The following is a 13826-nucleotide window of genomic DNA, read 5'->3' as shown; positions in this document are numbered from 1 at the left end:
TACTGAGCTAGCCAGATGCCCCAATGACTGGCTTATTTCATGTAGAATAATGTCTGTGGAATTTCAAAGAGGTGTCTGCGCTCCCATGTTCATTGTAGCACTATTCACAATAGCGGACTTCTGGAGGCCATCTAAATGTCCATCAGTAAATGGATAAAGAAAATGTAGTATATACATACAGTAGACTATTATTCAGCCTTAAAAAAAAAAAGGAAATACCATGGGCTTTTTTTTTTTTAAGATTTATTTATTTATGATAGACATAGAGAGAGAGAGAGAGAGAGAGAGAGAGAGAGAGAGGCAGAGACACAGGAGGAGGGAGAAGCAGGCTCCATGCCAGGAGCCCGACGCGGGACTCGATCCCAGGACTCCAGGATCGCGCGCCCTGGGCCAAAGGCAGGCGGTAAACCACTGAGCCACCCAGGGATCCCCCATGGGCATTTTTTAATTTTTATTTATTTATGATAGTCACACAGAGAGAGAGAGAGAGAGTCAGAGACATAGGCAGAGGGAGAAGCAGGCTCCATGCAGGGAGCCCGACGTGGGATTCGATCCCGGGTCTCCAGGATCGCGCCCTGGGCCAAAGGCAGGCGCCAAACCGCTGCGCCACCCAGGGATCCCCATTTTTTAAAAGACATATTGGGGGGCAGCCCCGGTGGCGCAGCGGTTTAGCGCCGCCTGCAGCCCGGGGTGTGATCCTGGAGACACAGGATCGAGTCCCACATCGGGCTTCCTGCACGGAGCCTGCTTCTCCCTCTGCCTGTGTCTCTGCCTCTCTCTCGCTCTCTCTGAATGAATAAATAAATAAATCTTTAAAAAGAAAGAAAGAGGGATCCCTGGGTGGCGCGGCGGTTTGGCGCCTGCCTTTGGCCCAGGGCGCGATCCTGGAGACCCGGGATCGAATCCCACGTCGGGCTCCCGGTGCATGGAGCCTGCTTCTCCCTCTGCCTGTGTCTCTGCCTCTCTCTCTCTCTCTGTGTGACTGTCATAAATAAATTAAAAAATAAATAAATAAAAAATAAAAAAAATAAATAAATAAAAAGAAAGAAAGAAGAAAGAAAGAAAAAGAAAGAAAGAAAAGAAAGACATATTTGGGAGAGAGGGTATAAGCAGGACGGGTAAGGAGAGAGGAGGAGAGAATCCAAAGCTGACTCCCTGCTCAGCATGGAGCCTGATGTGGGGCTTGATCTCAAGACTCTGATATCATGACCTGAGCTGAAACCAAGAGCCGAATTGTTAACTGACCGTGCCACCAGGCACCCCTTATACCATGGGCTTCTGAGAGGAGGGCAAGCTACTGTGGAGCAGGAAGGACATGCAGTCTAACAAATAGGACATGGAAAGACTAGAATATTCATCTCAATGGTGAGGCAGGGATTGGAGGAGGCTGGGTTACTTTTGTGCTGAAGGAGAGATGGTATAAAGGAATACAGGGAGGGAGAGTGTTAAGGGCCCAGAGAATAAATCAGAGGAATTAAGGATTTTAGAAGTTCTCTCTGCTCTAAAAAATTGATGAATCTTGTAACTAGGTTTTCCTATTTCAGTTAGTTATTGCAACATAACCAATCACCCCAAACTTAATGGCTTAAAACAGTAAGAATTTCTCATTGCCCAGAAGTCTACAAGTCATTTAGGTGGTTCTTTTGTTCTTGACTGGGCTCATAGCTGCAACAGTTATCAGCTGTGAGACCTGATCATGGTTGAGTTTTCTCCCATGTTCGGGTAGGTTTGCAGGCTGGTTTAGGGTAGCTTAGGTTGGGTTGCTTCCCATGTGCTTCATTATCCTCTCTGGAAGGTGGCGAGAGACACCCGAGAGAGAGAAAGAACACAACTATGTAAAGGCTCTGCAGACCTAGATTCAAAATTGACATACCTGTCACTTACAGCAATTTTATTGGCCAAAGTAACTCATGAGACCAAACTCAGTCATTATGGAAGGATACTACCAAAGGTGTGGATATAGGGAGGTGAAAAATTGGAACCATAACCAATCTATCATACTATACCAGCCCCAATTTCAGGTCTGCTACCCCTACTGTTAAGGAGACCCAAAAAACAGCAGAATGAGTAAGACTTTGGGATCCACCAAATTTGAATTCACATCTACATTTTTGTCTGTGTTTGGGTAAGTTGCTTAACCACTCTGGCCTCAGCTTCCTCATCTGTAAATTGAAGATAATAATCTATCTCCCTCAGGGCTATGAAAATGAAATGATGTGAATTATGAAAAGACTGCCTGGCCCATAACAAGTGTTCAAGGATTGGTAGCAGGATTGGTGTTAGAGTATGCAAGACTTAAAGCTTGGCTCTGGAGTAGTAGGAGGTCCCAGGGAAGCCCTAGGTACCCCCTCTTTCCTCCAGGCTTTAAGCGAGAGTGGAGGATGAGCAGGAGCCTGGGAGGGAGAAGGGGGCAGGGCCAGGAGGGTTGGTGTGGTACAAACCTCTGTGCAAGGCTTCTAAAGGCACTTGAAGAAAGTTACAATGGCCAGGCAGTCCCAGAATCTGCAGACATTTGTCAACCCAGGAAGGGAACAAAACGGACTCCAAGAGCAATGAAGAGGCGATTCATTAATTCATCAAGTCAGCTCAATACTCCAGGAAGATGGTCTTTTGTTATGTTCACCTAACAGTGAAGGGGTTGTGGTGGCTCACTTGACTGGTTTCTGCACACATCTGCATGTTTGTGCGTGAGAGGCAGAGACATATACTCAAGGAGAAGAAACAAAGCTAGGAGGAACCAAGAGATTAGTTGGTTTACCCTCCTCATTTAACAGATGAGAGAACTGAGGCCATTGATGCCAAATGTCCCATCCTAGCTCACACGACCTGTTTGTTAGCGGGCCTGGACTAGGTATCCTGTTTCCCCTGACACCAGCTGCAGGTACAGGTTTCCCAAACCACCCACAAGTTGGACAATCTGCTTGAAGGGATCACAGAACTCACTGAAAGCTGTTATACTCATAGTTTATTTCAGAGAAGTTTTACAGATCGAAATTATTCAAAAGAAGAGACAGAGAGGGTAGAGTCTAAGAGGGTTCCAAATGTGAAGCTTCCACTGTCCTCAGAATGCATTACCTTGCTAGTATTGGTATCGATGTGTGTCAATATGCACAGAGTCTGGTCAACCAGGGAAGCTCACCCAAGCTTCAGTGTCTAGATTTTTTATTGGGGGCTTTTTACATAAGTATGAGTGACCAATTGCCCATGAAATTGGAGCTTAGTCTCTAGCCCCACTCCACTCCCTGGAGGTCAGGTTCCTATTACCTGGCCCAAGCAGCCTACCATGAGTCACCTCAGCATAAACTACCAGGGGTGGGCTTAGGGGCCTACCATGAATAACCCTCAGAAAACTTTAAACCAGGGTTTAAAGGTTACCTCCTAGGAACTAGGAGCAAAAGCCAGACCTCTTTGGCCAAGGCCAAATTCCTTATACACACCCTTTATCTTCTTATGCCTTATAAAAGCAGTTGCAGTTAACAGCTTTACTGAGCAGCACACTGGGTACCAGACCCTGTACACATACTTTGTCTAATTGCCATAATAATTCCACAAAGTTGGTATTAGACTCATTTTACAGATAAGAAAATTGAAGCTCATGAAATTGTCCAAAGTTTTAGAGCTGGAAAGTAGCAGATTTGACCAAGTTGTCAAGCATTCTCTTGGGGTTATTAGGTCCATGTTGCCAACTTTGTTTGTTCATTCATTCTACAAACATTTTTTCAAGCCTACTAGGTGCTGAAGACTAGCAAAGAACAAAATAAAAATCCTACTCTCTTGAAGCTGATGTTCAATTGAGAGAGACAGAGACAATAAGCACACAAATATGTAAAATGTATAGTTTTGGATGGTGATGTTGCCATGGAAACATTTTAAAGTGATGTACACACTTTGGACCTTAATTCAAACATATCAACTAAAAAAAATATCAACTAGAACAAGACATTTCTGAGACAAGTAGGAAATTTGAACATGTGCTAAGATTGTATGATGCTATTGATTTTGTTAGATTTGATAATGGTGTGGTGACTATTCCCCAAAAAAGTACTTATCTATTAAAGATGCAGATTGAAGTATTTATAGACAAAATAAGATTGCAAAAAATGATGCTAATTATTGATGCTGAATAATAGATACATGTGGAAAGGCCTTTATGCTAGTCTAATTTTGTGTATGTTTGAAAATTTTGTTGGTAGAGAGTTTCTTTTTTAAGTGATGGATAAGGGTGGCAGATACAATGTACGAAAGCTGTTGTGAGACCAAACACATAAATCAGAGAAGACTTCAGCAAGAAAGGGACAATGGAGCAAAGACCTGAAGGAGATTGGGAAGAGATCCATAAGGATCTCTGAGAAAGAACATTCCAGGCAGAAATGGAAGCTTGTGTACAGCCCTGAGGTGGGAGTGTGCCTGGCAGGGTACGTTCAAGGAATAAGAAGTCAAAGGCATGAAAGGGATGATCAATGGGTAAAATAGCAGGAGACTGGCATCAGAACAACAGGGATGCACTCATCCTGGAACTGGAAGAAAGGAACTTCATACAAGGCCATATCCAACAAAGAACCCATACCCAAACTATATAAGAATACTTAGAAACCCTTAAGAAAAATGCAGGTAACCCAATAGAAAAAGGGGCAGAAGACTTGAATGAGCACTTCACAGAAAAGGGAAAGGCCGGTGAGCATATGAAACGGTGCTCCGCCTCATTAATCATCAGGGAAATGCAAATTAAAACCACGACGGGACACCGCTGCACCGCCTCAGAGGGGTGGGGAGGAAGCGGCTGGCACCCCTGGGAATCAGCCTCGGTGGGTGTGGGGGTTGCTCCAGGCTGCAGCGTGCGCCGCGACCAAGCCCGCGCGGCCGTCGGGGCAGCCGGTCGGCTCCCTTCTGGGGGTGCAGGCAGCGCAACACCGGGGGAGCTCACCGCGGACTGCCACGAGTGTGCAGGGCCCCGTGCTCTTGACACGCGCGCCCGGGACCGGCCCGGAGGCCCCGGAACAGCCACGTGGCGGAGCGACGGGCCGGCCCCGCGCGACCCGCACAGAAACAGGGAGCGATCACGGAACCGTCGGGGACGAGCCCAGCGCCCAAGCTGCCGGCAGACGGCCGGGGGCGCCCCGGGGCGGGGAGGGCCGGGAGGGGCGGCGGGGGCGAGCCGGGGCGGGGAGGCCGGGGCGGCGGGCGCGGGTGTGGGCGGCCGGCGGGCCCACGCGGGGCTGCGCGGCTTTTCCGTGGCTGCCGCTTCGATAAGGCGTTTTTCAGGAAGCCTGCAGGGGCTCTCGCTTCCCTCCCGCCGGGTAAGCGAGGACAGGTCCACCGACCGGACACCCCTGTGCCACCTCCCGCGCCCACCGAGCTCGGGGATCGGCCCGAGAAAGAGGGAAGACGCGCCTTCTCGGTCGCGGTCGCGGTCGCGGTCGCGGCGGCAACCTCTAGGGTTCAAGGCGCTGCACCGGCAGGAGGGCTCTCTGGCTCCTGGCCGAGGATCTACGCCAAAGAAACAGGGCAAAACTGTAAACAAGAAACGAAAACATGCCACCCCCCTCCCCCAGCATTAAGGATGTGATAAGGGGCCTCATTGTGTCTTATCCAACAGAACATTCCTACACGGGATCCTGATGCCAGTTAAGTTGTGGCATTATTTTGAGATCATTTAAAGAAAACAAGGATTGAATAGTTTAAATGTAGACACTACACATTCTTTAAAAGCCAAAATTAGCACAGTTTTTTCAATCTAGAAATAAAAAGGCACTGAAGCACCCTGCAGGTTTTAATTTCTAGTGAGATAAATATCGATAGCCATAACCCATATAAACAAAAGGCTCTTTGGGGTCCCCAACAAGTTTAAAAGAGTAAAGTGTCTCACTCGGGACCAGAAAGTGATAAGACCACTGTGGATAATCCCCACTCAACCTTGTTGATAGGTCTGTTTCTTCCTATGACCTCATATGGAGCTATTGTTTTTGGAATTTCCACAACCAAATAAACCCCTAATTGCACCTGGGTTAGCATTCTTCTAGCTCTGGAAGCTGCTTTTCATTGACCTGAAGGACTTTGACCAAAGTTAGCTTGTTTCCTCCTTGGCATTTTGGGCTGTTTTGGTTGTTGGGGTCTTTTTTCCCCCTTCTATCCTTTTTTTCCTAATTTATTTTTACTTTTGTCACTTTTATTGTTTACTCAATTATATTTTAGTTTGTTGATATTTGCTTTCCTTATTCTTGTCTAGCGCGTTGCGTTTCGATTCCATTACAAAGGTCAGTTCCTCAGGTGAAATTTGAGCTGATTTTCTTTGGAGGCGATTTGGACCAAGGCTCTCACCAGCTTTTCCCAAATGTGAGCCGACCTTGGGACACCTTGACCCCACGCACAGCAGTAAGGCCCACAGGCTGCCGGGCCTGCCAGCCGCCTTCTGCTGAGGAGAGGCTCGTGGTGCCAACGTCCCCCGCAGGCCACTGGCAAGCAGAAGTCAGCTGTGGGGAGCTTGGCCCAGCGCCTGACTGGGAAAGCGACCGCGGGCGGTGAGGATCACCGATGAGATGCAGCAGGTCTCCACCTTGCAGAGACTCCCCCCGCCAAGCAGGAATGGTGGAGGAGAGGCTCCCCCCAACACAGCGAAATACCAGGGGGGCCCGACGCTGAGGACACTCCTGGCCTTGTTCAGCAGGCGCTGGCGGAGGCGCTTCGAGCACCTAGTGGCTCGTGGCAGCAGGAAAGGGAAGAGGCAAGTTCCACCAGGTGGTGACTGCTGTGCAAACTGTCACCGGAGGCCGGCTGTGTGCGGAGACTTGAGGGCAGAAAACCTGCTCTTGGAAGCTGACAGGAACATCACGATTGCAAACTCTGGCTTCAGCAACAAATTCACCTTTTCCAACAAGCTGGACACCTTCTGTGGCAGGGCCCCCAAGCTGCCCTCAGCTCTCCCAGCGGAGAACCGGCGGAGTCATCCTACACACACTGCTCGACACTCTCCTGCCTTTCGAGGGGCAGAACTTCAAGGAGCTGGGGTGCCGGGACCGAGCAGGATACACCACATTCCCTTCTAGCCCGTGGAAGGTGGAAACGCGCTTGAGAAATTGTCCGTTCCCATCCCAGGAAGAGGCAGGTGGAGGATACTGGGAAGGCTCCACGGATTGCTGTGGGTCCCGAATCTGAGGGCCTGAAGGCCTGCGTGGAGCCACTCTGTGACTATAAGGACCCTCAGCAGACTGGATTCGGGGTGCCGGGGTTACACATAGGAGAGATCTAGGACTGGGTTATGAGACCCGAGGGTCCGCAGGCCCCGAAGCCTGAGCCTCCGGGGGTCTACCCAGCAGCAGCCCCCCTCCCGATCCCCACGGCCAGCACCGGGTCTCTGCCACCTGCCGCTGAGCAGTTTCAGCGGCCTCCCTGCCCGCCCCAGCCGCTAACCCAGGAACCCGGGAGGAGCCTGCAGCACGGCCCACGTGCCTGCCAGCCCTCTCCCGGCCTGAGAAGACCACCCTGGCCCCGCTGCCGTCACCAACCTAACCCCAGCACAAGTCAGAGCCGGAATTCCGCCCCCCCCCCCCCCCCCGCCCGGGCCAGGCTCCACGCAGAACGGCAGAGACAACCTAAGCCAGCCAGGGCCCCGGCCCCAGGGCCTTTGCTTCTGCCGCTGTCCCCCAGCGCCCCTCCCCTCCCCTGACGGGGAACCCAAGGCCGGCGGGCCCTCCAGGCTGCGCCCCTGCAGAGTCCTCGCGAGGAGCCACCGCCCAGCACGGCCACCCCCACCCAGCAGGTCGCTGTGCCCCCCCCGCCCCCCCCCCCCGCAGCCCGGCAGGTGCCGCGCCCGGGGAGACCGCCCTGGGGGGACCGGCCTTTCCAGGGGCCCCTGCGAGCGTCTTCGGGAAGTTGCAGCTCAGGTCTCCAGGCCGGGTCTTCGGCTCTTCGAGCGCCGCCGCCGGGAGGAGCCGGACGGGCCCGAAGGCAAAGGCGGAGGCGGGAGCCCGGAGCCCGGGCGGCCGCGCTGCGGGTGGAGGGCGGAGGCGCGGGGGTGACGGGGGCCCGGGCGCCGGGGCCGGCCGCGTCGTCTCTGCGCCCCGCGGGGACGGCCCGGCCCTGGAGGGGGACAGACACGGCGCTGGCGAGCGCCCGAGGCCGGGACCGGCCGGGCCGCCCGTCGCCCCCTCCCCGCCGCGCGGGAGCGTCCCGGGGCAGAGCGAGGGCTCCGCGGCGGGGCGGGCCCCAACCCTCCCAGGGCCTCCCGGGCCGCCACCCCTCCCCGACCTCCCTCCTTCCCTCCCAGCGGCCCGGCCTGCCCGACCTCAGCCCCCCACCCCCGCAGGTGGGCACCTGCCACCCCACCCCTGCCCGCCCTCCCTCCCCAGAGCGGGCGCTTCTCCCCAGGGTGCTGCCAAAGGGGTGCCTTCACCTGCCCCACCGCCCTCCAGGGCTTGGAATGTGGGGGGGACCGCAGGGCTCCCCTGGGGCCCACTGGGCTATTTGTCTCCCTAGTGACAGGGGCACTGAGCATTCTCCGCCCTCGGAGACTTTTGAGAGCACCCACTGCCCATCGTCACCCTCTTCCCCTTGGTTTGCGCTGATCTGGACACCCTCTCGTTCCCACACAATGACCTTGTCTCAGCCCACCCTGCTGCCTCATCACTCTGCCCCCCTCACTGCCCCTTCCGGACAATGTGGCCCCTCCTTGGGCTGAGGGACAAGCAGGGCAAGTGGCTTCCCGTCTGCTAGCCTCGCTGCTGGTGTCCGAGGGAGATGTGGGCGCGGGCTGGCGGTGGCCCCTGCATCCCTCAACTTAGTTCTCTGCTCTGTTCTTGACAAATAAGACTCGGCTCTAGGGCTCCTCTTCCCTCCAGTGCCTATTCCTGCCCTGTGGAACTGTCCAGATGCTCCAAGGGCTCCAGAGGGCAGGGCTTGGCTCCTAAAGGTGGGGGGGGGGGGGAGGCGCCCCAGCCAGGGCCCCAGCCTCCCTCCAGCACTTAGCTTCTCCTCAGGATCAAACACAGAGTAAAATGAATGTTTGGGTGGGGGGAGTGAGCCTGTAGGCCTCTGTAAGATTTTTAATCTCCGAGGAATGGGAGACATTGGAGTTTTCAGAGAACTGACATAAACTGACTAATATTTTAACAGGATCCCTGTGTTTGGTAAAGTGTTTAGGGGACCAGGGCAGAAGTAGGGGAATACCAGGGAATATTGCCATAATCCAGGTGAGTGGTGATGGTGGACTGGACCGGGGTCATGGGAGCAAAGGTGAAGAGGAGTGTGTCCCTGTGTCTGGCAGCTTGTACCTGCTGAATTAGCGATCAGGGCTTGATTTCCAAGGGGCCTCAGGCAGGGCTCTCTCTGCCTCCCAGCCCCAGTGTGGCCTTCCGTCCTCTTCTATCTCTTCTCCTGGACTCCCTCTTCCAACTAATATCAGAATATCAAAAAAAAAAAGAAGATCCAAGTAGCAGAGCCCAAAAGAAGTAGTCTAAGATGCAAATTAGTAAGTATAGAGCTAAAGGAGAGATAACACAGAGGAAGAGAAGGCCCTCCTCAGCTCAAGGTCTCACTTGTAAACAGAAACCAACTCAATTGATCTCAACAGGAAAGGAATTTATGATAAGGATATTGGGTAGATCACCAAATTGCCAATGGGCTCGGAGAGCCAGGTTCTATGAGACACAGGGTCAATGCCCACTACCACATGGCACAGCTCATCAAGGGTGGACACCCCTACCACCACCAGCAAGCTACAGTCTCTACAGCTTGCACCACCCACCTCTCTAGCACTGCACCCGCATCCGTCCCACCCCAGCCCTGTTGCCACGACTGCCCTAGAAACTCAAAGCAAGTAGAGGCTCCCGGTGCCTACCTCTGTGAGTCACTGGCTCCTGCCTCCAAGTCAATGCTAGTCACCTGACCATGCTATAGCTGCAAGGGGCTCTGGGGAAGCCAGCGTTTATCATTGTCATCTCCCATTGGGGGAGGCCACCTCTGCATCCCACTATGACTTATAAGGTCGGGGAAATACCAAGCATACAAGGGAGTGCAGGTGCTAAGCAGACTTAGAAGAACACACGCACAATTGTCCATAAAAAAAAGTATATCAGATGGGGACCAGCAAATGTCCTATGATTATAAAATTACCAGACTGATTTCCTTCTGTGCCTCTAATCAAAATACCAGAAGAAAAACCCAAAGAAAAAAATTTCTCTCCCAAGGGAACTGCCTTAAATTAAAACACTTGTTTGGGTATTTGTTATAATATTATTGTCAGCAGCATATAAAAGTTTTATAAAGCTATATTTGTGACAGAAGACTCAAATCCTGACAATATCATTTGACACCCCCCCTTGATCCAGCTCTTACTAGAGCTGAGTAAACCCTTGGAATTCCCAGGTATTCAAGCAAATTACCTTTTCAATTCCAGCTAGTTTGAAATAAGTTTCTGTTCCTTGTACCCAAGAGATTCTGGAATAAATAACTATATTTGAGAAAAATTAGCACTTAACATTGGTTGATTCTATCCTGACTACAGACATAAATGGACTTAAGTTTTTTCCATAAATGGAAATGACTATAGATTTATTTTTGTAACCATCTGTGAGAGCCTTGGTAAATTTTCTTTATAATTTTTTCTTAGTTTTTAAGGTTTAATTTTCTTAAAGTGGGACAAAAGCATGTGAAGAAGAAGAAGAAGAAGAAGAAGAAGAAGAAGAAGAAGAAGAAGAAGAAGAAAGAGAAGGAGAAGGAGAAGGAGAAGGAGAAGGAGAAGGAGAAGGAGAAGGAGAAGGAGAAGGAGAAGAAGAAGAGATCCTACTGTACTCTGAAAACATTTTAAGTTCCAGGCAAGGCAGCTTCTATTTGTTCCTGGAAAGAAACAAACTTTGACATAAATTTTATGTCAATATGTGAAAGAATAGATTTTAAAACTATATGAGGGGAAATGAGTAGGGAGATTGAATCTGTGATTAGCTAATAGCAAAAATTAAGATTCAACTAGCATTGATGCTGATCTTCAACATGCAGGCGCGCGCGTGTGTGCATGCATACACACACACACACACACACACACACACGGCAAAATAGTGACTTCCCTGTAAGGGTTCTAGGACACTAGATTAACCTTAAATAATGCATTAAAATGTAAGAATTTTGAGACACTTCCCACGAATCATCAAAAAATGAACATGGACATCTACCTCCACCCCCTCCTCTAGCTCCACTGAGAGATTAGTAAAGGGATTGGATGAAAAGGTCAAGCCACAGAGAAGTGGCACAGAGATAAGAGCATTAACATGTGGGGAGCAGGTCTACAGATGGAGGCGGGGTGACTTTTTTGCAAAAGTGAACGAGCCTGAGCCCAAGCCCCCAGCGACAGAGCTCCTGTGAGCAGGCTCCTTCCTGCCTGGGGTGCTTCTCAAGCTCTGAACTGGAGGTCAGGGACCCTGGGGGTGGGGGAGCACGTGGGTGAAAAGTCAGGAGTCCCTGGAAGTGTGACTACAGAGTGGTTAGAAGCCCATACCTGCTCCCCACTGGCAGAAGGCTGGAGGCTTACTCTCTGGAGCTGTTCATTGAGCAAAACTCTGTGGACTTCAGGGACCCAGGCTCTCCATGCAGGCAGTAAGCTGTGCTGAAAAACAGGGGAACAAGTGAGCATCCGCACACCAGGCAGTGGGACCCCCGGCCCCCTTGAATCCTGCTGGGTAATTTAGGGTGCAGCTTTCAGACTATCTCAGACCACCTTTCCTTCCTTCTTTCTGATTATATTTATGTTTTGAATTCTTTACAATGACATGTATTATTTATGTATATAAGCAAATGTTCAGGAGGTGAAGTATTTCCAACTCAAATATACCAGCCACCAAAGAATGTGTCAATCTGCTTCAACCATGAAAAGACATCTGGAACAGCAGCTAAATTGGGGTGGCCATCTGATTAACTTGATAATCACTATTATTCACCAAGATCCATCTGCCCTTTGCAAAGATCTAATTGAACAATCCTTTCAAGAGTTAGAAATTGGCATTAAGACAGCACAAGTGGGCAGCCTCAGTGGCACAGCAGTTTAGCGCCGCTTGCAGCCCAGGGCCTGATCCTGGAGACCCGGGATCGAGTCCCACGTCAGGCTCTCTGCATGGAGCCTGCTTCTCCCTCTGCCTGTGTCTCTGCCTCTCTCTCTTTCTGTCTCTATGAATAAATAAATAAAAAATCTTAAAAAAAAAAAGACAGCACAGGTAATAAATGTCCGACCAGAATTCAAACCATCTGACTCAGAAATGTAAGCCCACGTACCCACACCTTAAGACCTCAGTGCCTCTGTAAATCACATCCAGTTGCCACCCACAAATCAGATTTGCAGAATTAGTCTCATTATTTTGATAAAGAATACATTAAAATAATTCAACGTCTTTCCCCCAATATTAGATTGCAAAGTAGGTACCCAGAATAAGATCCAGTCCTTCTGCAGTAATTGGATGGTGGCTGATGGAAATCCACAGGCTGTCTGGCTTTCTAAAGGCGGTTTCATAACGTACCAATGACCTTAACCGCCGTGATGGGCGCGAGGCCAGGTCCCCACCGCCCGCGCAACGCCCAGATGCGGTAGTCCTCGCGGCCGCAGCCCCAGCTCCGGGGGGGGGGGGGGGGGGGTGCTGGGAACACAGGACAGCCAAGTTTGGCGGAGCTGTAAGAGGCGTTGAAGAACCAGGAAAGAGAGGCTTTGCACAACGAAAAATTGATTTGCAAGTTGCTCACTGAGGATGAAAAGACCTTAGACTCTACAAAACTGCAACCGATCGTTGCAGAACGTGAAGAGTGTAAGCCAAGGCGAGAGACCACGGCGGGAGTGGGTGTGGATGCGGATAAGGCTCAGAGTTGTGACACTGATATTTGGCGTTTCATGACTGGCTCCTGGCTGTTCCTCTGTCGATGACAGCAGGTCATCTAAAACAACTTCAGACAAAGGAAAATCCATTCCTTCACAAGGGGACAGAGAGCCTTCCGAGGCCAGAGTCTGCAGTGGCCCAGGGCAGGGCTTCCTGGATTGAGCCAGGGCAAGGAAAATGATCAGGGATAAAGAGGTGCATTGCATAATGAAAAATGAGTCAATTCACTAAGAAGACGTAACAATCTTTAATGTGGGTGAACCTAACAACAGAGCACCAAAATACATGAGCCAAGATTTGGTAGAACTGCAAGGAAAAATAAACCAATGACTCTACACCTCTCTATTAAAAATGGCCAGATCCAGCAGGGAGGAAAGCGGTAAGGATATAGTTGAACTGACCAGCACAATCAATGAGATCTGTTGACGTTTATAGGATACTCCATCCAACCAGTGCAGAATACACATTTTCTTCAAGCTCATGTGGAATATTCACCAAGATGGACCACATTCTTGGGCATAAAATACATGTAAAACAAATGTAGAATAGAAATCAAAGTATGGTTTCAGAACACAATGGAATTAAACCAGAAACTAATAACAGAAAACCCCCAAACAGTGGAAGATTAAGCAACATACTTCTAAATAACACATGGGTCAAAGAAGAGGTCTCAAAAGAAATTTTAAAATGTTTTGAGCTAAATGAAAATGAAAACACAACTTATCAAAGTCTGTGGGATGCAGCAAAAGCAGTGCTTGGAAGGACATTTATAGCATTGAATGCATATATTAGAGAAAAAGAAAGATCTAAAATCTATCATCGGGGATCCCTGGGTGGCTCAGTGGTTGAGCGTCTGCCTTTGGCCCAGGGCGTGATCCTGGAGATCCGGGATCGAGTCCCACGTCGGGCTCCCTGCATGGAGCCTGCTTCTCCGTCTGCCTGTGTCTCTGCCTCTATCTCTCTTCGTGTCTCTCACGA

The 13826-nt window shown here is 50.4% G+C and overlaps 1 long non-coding RNA gene across 2 annotated transcripts; it reads right to left on the bottom strand.

The window, feature by feature from the left end:
• Positions 1-8997: 8997 nt before the first annotated feature.
• On the bottom strand, positions 8998-12560 carry LOC144301401 (uncharacterized). Of its 2 annotated transcripts, XR_013368223.1 has the most exons (4): positions 12404-12560; positions 11486-11593; positions 10377-10431; positions 8998-9387 (listed from the first exon to the last, which is right to left on the bottom strand). It is a non-coding gene; the product is annotated as an uncharacterized LOC144301401 (long non-coding RNA). The 2 variants fall into 2 exon arrangements; XR_013368224.1 differs by lacking the exon at positions 10377-10431.
• Between the last annotated feature and the right edge of the window lie 1266 nt (positions 12561-13826).

The sequence above is a fragment of the Canis aureus genome, chromosome 29 (genome assembly GCF_053574225.1).
Source record: "Canis aureus isolate CA01 chromosome 29, VMU_Caureus_v.1.0, whole genome shotgun sequence".
Classification (NCBI taxonomy): Eukaryota; Metazoa; Chordata; class Mammalia; order Carnivora; family Canidae; genus Canis; species Canis aureus.
The sequence above is the reverse complement of the archived record's forward strand: the minus strand, read 5'-3'. Positions and strand labels throughout refer to the sequence as shown.